This window comes from Pteropus vampyrus, unplaced genomic scaffold (genome assembly GCF_000151845.1).
Source record: "Pteropus vampyrus isolate Shadow unplaced genomic scaffold, Pvam_2.0 Scaffold121, whole genome shotgun sequence".
Classification (NCBI taxonomy): domain Eukaryota; kingdom Metazoa; phylum Chordata; class Mammalia; order Chiroptera; family Pteropodidae; genus Pteropus; species Pteropus vampyrus.
This window is the reverse complement of record NW_011888902.1, coordinates 2,213,684-2,223,907: the sequence shown is the minus strand read 5'-3', so window position 1 is coordinate 2,223,907 and position 10,224 is coordinate 2,213,684. Positions and strand designations below refer to the sequence as shown.

At 41.6% G+C, this 10,224-nt stretch overlaps 2 long non-coding RNA genes across 3 annotated transcripts in view; one reads left to right on the top strand and one right to left on the bottom strand.

Moving 5' to 3' along the window:
- LOC111743766 overlaps positions 1-10,224 on the top strand; it is a 23,379-nt gene that overhangs the window by 2,627 nt on the left and 10,528 nt on the right. Inside the window, exon 2 of the long non-coding RNA XR_002781866.1 lies at positions 5,511-5,622. This is a non-coding gene — a long non-coding RNA (uncharacterized LOC111743766). The remainder of the gene's footprint in view (positions 1-5,510; positions 5,623-10,224) is intronic.
- LOC111743765 overlaps positions 5,617-10,224 on the bottom strand; it is an 18,208-nt gene continuing 13,600 nt past the window's right edge. The window contains exons 3-4 of one of the 2 annotated variants that reach the window (XR_002781865.1): positions 7,841-8,065; positions 5,617-7,052 (exon numbers count right to left, since the gene is read on the bottom strand). This is a non-coding gene — a long non-coding RNA (uncharacterized LOC111743765). The remainder of the gene's footprint in view (positions 7,053-7,840; positions 8,066-10,224) is intronic. The other variant, XR_002781864.1, reaches the window with a different exon arrangement.

The window sequence follows — 10,224 nt, the reverse complement described above, 5'->3', positions numbered from 1 at the left end:
AAAAAAAAAAAAACTGCTCGAAAGTACATTGTTCATTTAGGAATGAGTTTATTGAATATTTTGTCCTGGATAAGAGATGGAGAAATATGACGTTGCTGGGGACAAGTAATAGAAATCGATTAAAAGACCAGGACTGGGGGCCGGGGCGAGGCAGGTTAAATGGTGCCAAGGATAAAATTGACCTGTTTTACAGTTTTGCCCTTGGCATAATTTTACCCTTCGCTAAGGGAAGACAATTCAAAGAAACAACTCTTAGCAGTGTAAACAATGAGTTGCAAACTTTTTCAACACCAAAATAAACAAAGAAGTGTCAGGACATGTAGACTAAGAATACAAAGCAAAAGGCCCAACCTGAAATGCTCAGAGGCTACGCACATCCAGAACTTGTAAAATCTTATGCAGATAGTGAATCCTCCTGATTATTTAAAATGGCAGAGCTAATTATTTCTTTTAACCTTTCCCCTCAAGGCCACTTGAAAACTACATTGAGAATCTAAGGGCAATTAATTTGTCCAGTAAACGTAGCATAGAGTAATGACTACTTTGAAATCGGTTTGCAAACCTCTTTCCCAGCAAGCACCTTACACATGAATGAATGTCAAGTTTGCTGGTGGTTCCTGGACTCACAGGCTCACAGAGCAGCTTCTAAGCAGGACTGCATGCAAACCATCATTCTTCCAAATTAGCTTTTATTTAAAAAAAAAAAAACAATCTCAAATGAAAGATTCTGCAGCCTTTTCTTAATTAGACAGAATTCTCTAAATTCTACAGCCTTTTCTAAATTCTAAATTTCTAATAACAACAGAAGTGAATAAGTGAGATATAGTGAATGCAAATAATAACTAACAACAACCTATACCTCCAGGGCCATCGATTCTGGCACACAGGGATGGCATGTTGTAATAGAAACTGGGGCTTAGAAGCAGGCGGACCTAACTGGAACCTTACTTCCTCTGATTATTAGTTGTGCCATTTTAAGCAACGTACTTAAATTCTCTTTCAGATCCAATTGGTAAATGGGGTTAAAACCTTCCTCATGAGATTTGCGTGAATGATAAATTCGAGGTCATGTAAAACAGTGTCTGACACATAGTAGGTGCTCACGGGAAAACGCTGTACTATTACTGATAGAATTGTCCCCAGTGTCGGACTCTGGGACTTCAGTGGGCTTTAAGGGAAGCCAGAAAGTGCGGGGCAGCCACCTTCATTTGAAATCCACAAGCTGCGAACTCCAAAGCAGGTACACAGCCCCTTATCAGCAGATGCCAGGTGTAGATGGAGAAATTGCCGTATAACGTAAAACGGTTTGGGTCAGTGATTCTTCTGGACTTTGCTTAGCCCCGATTACCGACTCCATCTTGAGAACTGTCCTGTAGGCCACCCTCCGTGCTTTGAGAATGATGACTTCACTGTGTGCCTTGAAGAAGTCAGCAAAGCTTACTCCTCTCCCCCAAAAACTAGTTATTCAGATACTCTAAACAACAAACTACTTCCAGAGTATTTAAAGGACACTTTAGCCATACCCATGACATGCAATTTTATTCAGCATAAAAGAGGGAGACTTAACGACAACGATGATTAAGTAACACTTCTAACTGCGTGAACGATGATGTGAAGTCTGGGTCCTTTAGCTCTGCAACAATTCCAGCTACCAATGTCATAGAGCAACCAGGAAGCATTTAAAATAATTATCTGTGCTTACTGATGTTTAGAGGGACTCAGGGCCTCCTTTCTGAATGCATTCAAAATTGCAGACTCATGTTTCAGATAATATTTTATTCCTCGTTACAGAGACCTACCATGGCAACCTGATATTGTTCAGGGCAGTAAAAGACACACATACACAGACATCTCCAATTAAACGACCATCGTATTTAATTTTGCCAACTCTGGGTTTCTAAGCCATTTATCTTTTTTCTCCCATTGTCCTCTAAAACCTTTTTAAAGAGTATTTGTTTGATTTAATATGTGAAAGCTCAAGAGGCCTCCAGCACCCACAGTTTTCATAGTGCAATTACGTGGGGTGCAGATTGTAACTATGGGGGTGAAGAAAGGTAGTCGAACTTATGGTTTCATCTCCTCAATATTTTAGAATTCAAGAAAACAACACTCAGGCAATTAGGCTTCTCCCCACCCTCATCCCCCAAGTGCAAGGTCAGTTTGACACTCCGAATGGTTAAATCATCCTTGGCTGAGAGTCCGAACTTGGCAGAAGCTCCGTAATGAGAAAGCCAGACGACTGGTATCGTTTGTCACATGAGTGCCCCGCACTTCATCTAGCTCTGGTTTGTTGTTGCAAGGAACAGCCATGACTTAAAAGCAGTCATTAGGGATGTTTAAGGTTTTAACTGCTTTGACACGAGATGTGGTCTTCGCCTTCAATGGCAACTTTCAGCGTTAAACTCTACACATAAATAAGCAGTGTCAGCCTCCTCTGGTCGGTTCACTTCTGCTGCTCCTTACCAAAAGAATTCCATCGGCGTCTTGCTCTGGTTGTGAAAAATCACAGAGCTTTTTCTACAGCATACGCTGGCTTTCATTGACAAATGCAGAAAACCAAGGATTGAGGCTCACTCCACTCAATCTCTTGAATTTCCTCCCATCACTTAAACGAAGCTGCAGAAATAGTGCCGCTTTTCAAAGGACTGAGATTAATATCAGATCGCGATTTCAAGACCCTCGAGCAATTTGTCCGCTGGGTGAATACACACTAAAAATAATATTGTCGAAGCTCTCCTACCCAGTCTTTATGTAACCAATCAATGGATTAACCCGGGTCTACGTGACTCTGAAGCTTGAGCTTTCATACACTGTCCTATACTCATTTGTATAAACACTTGTCGGTTGGGGGTGGGGGTGGAGACGGGACAGGCAAACCAGAATTTTTTTCTGAGTTGATCATTATATGAAAATTGCCCAGTGAGTTCAAAGAAAATTGCACCCTCAATAATTCCAAGTAGACCCAATCTTAATTAAATTCATTCTCTTAATTCCTCTAAATGTTCTCCGCAAGAAACAGAGAAATATAACAAACTATACCACATGATAAACAAATTTTGTACCGTATTAAGAACGTTCCATAAATAGAATATGTCTTTGGTTTTTTCATTTTCTTTCGAGTGCTAAACAGGGTATCGAAAGACCAGGGAGTTTTGATCTTAACTCTGCCACCGTTAGGGAGGGAAAAAACGTTTCCTCTGCCCTCTCCGATTCTGTAGTTGGGGAAAGTGAATTAAACTAACGAGAGAAATTAACAGAAGTTATATGTTTCTTTATCAATGTCAATATTTTTACATGCATGGGGACTTTACGAAAAAGAAATGAAACCCCACAGAAGTGGTTAAACTTGGACGCTAATATACGATTTTAATAAAGGGTAATAAATTGTGGAGAAAGGATTAAGACAAAGGGAAGGGAGCTTTGGGGACTCCAGGGGTAGTAAATTGTGGAAAGGTAAATATAGGGGGAAACCTATGGAAAATAAGAGTTATTTTATTAAGGTCCATTTGCTCAGCCTCATCTCACTGTACTTTCCATTCTCTTCATGGCCATAAAACTCCTGTGGAAAGAGGATTTATGGCTGTCCTCATTTCTCAGAAGTCTCTGCTTTTAGTCAGATAAAGGACGTTCCAAGAAGACTTCTTGATACATTAGTTGATTCTCCATTGACTTCAGCTCAAAATAATCCATTTGCTGAGATGACAGACATATTTGGGGGTGGCTTATTCTGATGCCCTTCCCTACTGATTTCCTCAGAGATATGTTTTAGTCAGTTCATTTATCTGGGACTCAGTTTCTGCACCAGTGAAATAAAGGAATTGAAATAGATTTCTAAATTGCATTCATTCTCCAGCATTCTACGGTTCTTATATTTCTGCGTATTCATCGTAGATTTCATTTATAAAAGCTGCATAGTTAAGTGGTAAGCTCTGTAACACAGAGTCACTATTATCAGGGAAGACTAAGGCAAATCTGACACCAAAGAGAGTGAATTGCTATTCTCTCTAAATTAACTTGTCTTTTCGAGAATGTATTGAGCAAACGGTATTGGTAGAGACGGTAAGATGGATAAGAAGAATGCAGTTTGGCAGATAAGACTACTTCACGTGCTTTTTCACTAAAGAGATCTGGCAAGAGGAAAGAGGATACTGCCTAAACACAAATTTAAATATCGGAGGGTTTCTCAGGATCTTGTATATTGATTCTCGTCACCCTGATATGCTGCTTTTCCCCACGATATGCTGTCACTTCTGGGAATGATAGTAAGTCAAAGAGTGTCATATTTATAATCAGATCCAAGAACTGCATCCTATGATCAATTCCTACCCAATACTTTAGCTAGTTTGACCTTGAACTCCTTAATAAACCCAAATGGATGGAAGAGAAGCCCTCAAAAAGAATGTGTTGATAGTGAGTCTCCAGTCTCTTGTAAGCAAAATTACGAAAGACAAAACGGCCAGGCTTAGCTTCAGGATCCAAAAAGCAGCGGAAGTGGGTACTTGGCAGGGCACTTCGCTTTCTCAACCAGGGGCAGTGAATTCGTAAAATGAGGACCGGTGTGATTTTTTTTTCCACCAAAATATCGACCAAATCGAGGACACTCCTTCATGAAAGAACAAGAAAACATTTCAGCCCACCAGAGAGCAAAAAGCAGCTGTAAGGCCCTGTTATATGGGCAGTTAGTTCCAGCTCTCTCTTTACTCCATAGTGACAAAATTGCATCCGTCTGGTGTCGAAGAGCCATGAGGGAGCTTAAGTATCCCGACCCCCTCTCCAGCGGTTGAATAAGCAGGGCGTATCCTCGAATTACTACTCCCTGAGCTGCAACCAAGACCTGGTCAGAGGCCGTAGGTCCGTTCCGGGAGCCAGCAGGAAGCTTCCCCCAGCTTGAGCCAGTTGGATAGGGATGTGGTTTGCTTCAGCTGGAAGTCATTTGTACGTTCCCTCACGGTAGTCAGACTCAGTGGCTTCTGAGAGCACTCCAAGGTGAGCCCGCTTACTGGGATCTTGTGTAGGTGTTGAACCCCCACAGCTGAAGTGTTTAAGGGGGAGTAGCTGGAGTCGCTTTGTTGGAGAACGGGGTCAGAAGGTAAGGCCTGCCCACGGCACGGAAAAATGAGGACTCGAGGTATAGTCCTGCCGCCCACAATTCCACTTGGAAGTCGGGGTGAGGATGCCTGGGGGCTCCACCTCTTCAGAATGTTTCCTTTGGGTTACCTAGTCAGACGGGTTTCAACACATTTGTGTCTACACAGCGAATAAATTCGGACGGGGAGAGGGAATTGAATTAGTCAGGCAACAGTTATTCCAAGTATGAACAGTAACGTTGGATCGTGAAACGGCTAGAAATTAGCAGATAATTTAAACTGAGTTACTGTTTGACAAAACGTATTTCTCAAAGGTGTTCTGTAAGGGGGTGGGGCGGGGCGCATCTTTGTTTTGCTGAACTCTGGGAGGGGTGTCTTCCTGGAATCCGTTTGAGCTGTCAGTAACTTTTTGCACTTTTTCAGAGGTTGGAAGAGGAAGAAACTGCTGACTGGTGATGACCCGTTGCTGGAAATTCTGCCTCTTGTAGTTCTCACAGCCTAGCGACGTGGGGACTCGCTCAGCCTCCAGGAAAGGGTAATCTAGCGCTGTTTTGTTTTGTTTCGTTTTGTTTTACCACAAACAGAATTAGTGCTTTAGTCTGCAAAGTTTACCTGTCAAGGCGAACGCTTACATCTGCCAGTAGTGATCACCTTAGAATCTAGAAGGGCCAAGTGTCAGCTGAGAGCATCGCAGAGGGCAACGGGGTTGCCCAACAACAAACGTCCCTGACCCGGGGGGTAGAAGCGGCTGAAAAACACAGAACCCCACACGGCACCCCCTCCCTGATCAAACGGGATGGAATAGTACTTCCACCTTTTTGAATTTTCAAGACATTCTACGCTTCGTCATGCTGACTCAATCCATGTTTTTGTTACTTTATTTTAAAAAAAGGTATAGGGTATCAACTTTGCGCCAGGTATACGTGTTAGGTAAAATATACCTGCATTTGATGAGTTCGAGGGAAACATGACACAGACCGTCACCAAATGTGGAGCGTTTTCTAACTCAGATACGAATGGAGGTGTTTCCCATCCACCATTGCACGATGGGAGTAAATAGAGAACCAGAGAAATTACCCAAAAGAAACAAAGTTTCCGCCTTTCTCGTCTTTGAAACAACCTTGCCCCAAATACTCTGGGCTGCTTGCTGGAAAAACTCCGCTCAATCCAGTTTTTGTCAGAATAGACCTTTGAGTATGTTCGAGTATGCATGACAGACCCCCCCACCCTTGGACCCCAGGCCCAGGCCTTCCTGGTTCTCTCCATTCAGCCAGTCCAGGCCACACTGCGTCCTGGCAGAGAAGCTGGACCCTCTCATGCAACACTTGAAACACGCAGCCTCCAGCTAGGAATTTAGCAAGACAGGCTCTCCCTAGCCAAACTACCAGAAGTTCTGCCATGACTGGAAGAAGGAGGAGAGGGAGAGGGAGAGGAAGAGGAGGAATATGACATATGGTCTCTATGGTACTTTTAACTAGGTGCATGTGTATACTATATACATATTATGTATGTAATATTACCTCCCAGGTCAGTGATTTTTGTTGTCAGGCTGACCCAGGTTTACAAGCAACTCCTAGAGGTCAATCTGTGAACCCCGAGCGGGATATACAGCTGCGGTACGTAAGTCAGACAGACCGACAGGTGTCCCGTTTCTGACATTTCTGGTCTGTTTTGTAGGGGAGGGGAATTCTATTGAGGGTATTAGGTAGATACTGTATTCCAGTGTAAACTTAATCTAATTCCCTTGCGTGCCGTGCCTGGAAGTTTTGCCTGCTACAATGTCTTTCCTTCATAAATATCTTTCGTCGCGTCCATCCTGGGAGAGTTCTGTCTTTGTGTAGACGACCAAGACGATTTGGGTGAGCTTTGGTAGATCCAGCATTTTCAATGGTCTCCGTGGCTGGATTAGAAAATGACATCATCAGTGGCATCCGTTGCCACACGGTAAAAGACATCGTGTGACAGCTGTAGGAAAGGAAGCAGAATGAGTGCTGTTGAATTGGAAGTCCACACGTTGAGCCTCATGAGGCTGATAAATATTCATATCACCATGGCACGTTACTTTTCTGGATCAAGTTGGTCATTTTCAAATGAGAATAATAATATCCGCCTTATCTTTGGGAGGTATTTTTAAAACCAAATAAGATACCGTATGTAGAGATTCTTGCAGTTTTAAAGTTTTTAATGCTAATGTGATTTAATTCTGAAACAAACTTGCAGCAGAAAAGTACACCAGCTAAATTTTTATAAGATATAATTTTCATCCTGCAGAAGCTGTCTCAGCATATAAACATGGTCGCCATTTGTACTGCCTCTAGATAGCAGATACTATGTTGAGCCCTGGAGTCACAAAGAACAATGACCCAAGTTGCCTTGAGGAGCTCGCAGTCTGGTGGGAAAAAATACACACACGACAATTACGTTGAGCTGTTAGGAACTATGGTAGAGATAATGCAGAACGTGCACCAGAAACACAAGGAAAAGAGTGTCTAACATCCTTACTTAACGCATCCTTAGCAGAACATGTTAATGCACGTAACTCCAGAAAGCCCATTTTCACAGGGTGAGAATATTCATAAGTTTCGTTCAGTGTTCTGATGGAAAGAGTCCAGAAGCTCGACCAATAGCCAATATTAATTGCAGCAGAGTTCATATAACAGCTTTTTAAAAACATTTATCCCTTTAAAATCAAACTGGGTGACTAGCTAAACATCAAAGGTTTCAGATTTTAGATTTATTTACTGAATACTTACTGTGTTCCAGGCATGGAGCTGTATGTTTTCACTGCATTATCACATTTAAAAGCTAAGTAAAGATGGAGGTAACTTTAATTTAATCCCATTGTAAGCTTCTGTTCTTCATCATGAAGCCATTTCTATATCCTGGCTCACAGCCCACACTCACAACTACTTTGCTGGAATTCCGTTGAAGAAGAAATCTTTTCTAACCAAACTATTCCAAATAATTTCGCTGCCAGCCTGTGAATACAAATAATATCTCTTCGGTAAAGAATTTATTTTTAAGTAACTGGCTTTGAATACCCACACAACATAACTTTTCTCAATAAACATTCACATGCTCTTCAAAGTCTTCTGTTAGTTTGTTCAGCAAGTTTGGAAATAGGAGGAGGGAATTTGCTTGTGTTCGTTTGCTAGGGCTCCTTTAACGAAGTACCACAAATAGAGTGGCTTAACCAACAGAAAAGTATTGTCTCAGTTAGGCTACAAGTTCAAGATCGAAGTGTTGGCAGGCTTGGTTCCTTCCGAGGGCTGGGAGGGAGGGTCTGCTCCTTGCCTCTCCCTCAGCTTCTGGTGGTTTGCTGACAACCATTGGTGTTCCTTGGCTTGTAGAATCATCACCCTAATCTCTACCTTCATCTTTGCACAGCGCCTCCCCACATATGTGCCTGTCTCCAACTTTCCCTTTTTTTTAATGACACCCGTCATGTTGGCCTCCTGTAAATTGGTCACCTCTGTAAAGACCCTAATCTCCAAATGAGGTCACGTTCTGAGGTCTTGGGGGCCAGGACTTCGGTACATGAATTGGGGGGGCCACCTAATTCAACCTATAAGAGTTAGTAAAGTCGATGCTTTCTAAATATTGATCCTGCCTAGAATTATAAAATTAAAGGGCTCTGATCAGTTCGATATAAAGGCAAATTAAAGAGCTAGGAGGTGCTACTTTGAAATGTTTGACATTACTGAATTACAAACTCCCTGAAGAGAATGTAAATCACTGCTAGTAACTTCGTAAGCTTCCGTTTATTGATTTCATTAAGATTGGCTATGATCATTCTATTATCACTTTCACATTTTACAACCATCTGAGCAGTGATAGCAAGTGGAAGCCAATGCCAGGAAACAATATCTATATAGTCACAGTGTGTGTGTGTGTGTGTGTGTGTGTGTGTGTGTGTGTGTGTGAGCTCAAACACACATGCATGTGCATATGTGCATGACAAAACAAACTTTGAAAGTGCTCGTTAACTTTTTTAAAGAAAACATTACTTTCAAACGAGCTTTACCAAATAGGTCAACGGTATCTTTTTTATTAACAGCTTTTAAGCATGATTTTAAGCAGGTCTTTTGTAAATTTAATGTATGGCAAACATTAGATTTGGCTAACATTTAAAATTGGTTCCATCGTAATGTTATATTTAGCATCTTATTTTATGCTGGTACTGTGAGTTAGGACCATAGGGTATTGCAGTCTCTATTTAATTGGTGAAAATAAGGCACAAGAAAGATAAATAATAGGTCTACCATCACAGAATCTGCTATGGAAAACACCAGTACTAGAAGCCGTGTTTCCTGCTACTTAAAGCAGCCGAAATACAGCAATAAGCTTTCTGTAGGTACAGATGCTCACAAACATCCATGTTCTGTCATTCTGTGAAGTCGCACAGTTTCTGAGATTAAAATTATTGAATTATCCATTTGGTTTCATTCATTCGGTTTCAGCCGAAACGGATGCCTTGTTGAAGATTTTGATGAAAGAAATTTCTCCCACACCAGAATGAATTAGTTTCACAGCAATACAGATCGGGGATATGATTTAGTGTATTTTGCTTTCTTATGTAGTAGAAAGCCTTCCTTATTCTATGAAGCTAATTTCCAGCATATGATATCCCATCACAGATCAGGTTATAAATGTCCAAGGCCAACGTGAGTGGTTTTAACCACCCAAGAAGAAGAAGGGACTCTGAATCATGCTACCTAGGAATCTGATAGCATTTGTAAAATGCAATTCATGTATAATAAAAAGATCTATGCCTGTAGCAGTCATTAGTTGATATGACTATGACTTCATCCACAGACAGTCAATCTCAATTTTTTTTTTCCCACCGTTTTCCACGAAGTTTATAATTACGTACTCTGTGCCCAGTCTTAACTTCTGTCCTGTATTTTCACTCACTTGCTGGACCCTGCACTCACCTGTCTTGCTGTTCATATGGTACATGAAGGATCAAACTCAAGTCTTCCCTCTAAAACCAGCTTGCACTCATGAGTGCATTTCTGACAGACGTTTCGTCTTGTCAGTTTTGTGACTCTGGCTCAGCCATTTTTGACCTTTGCTTCTTTCTTGATCCTTCTCTTCAAGCACGTCCCGAGTTCTGGGGATTCTTTCTTTACAGTGG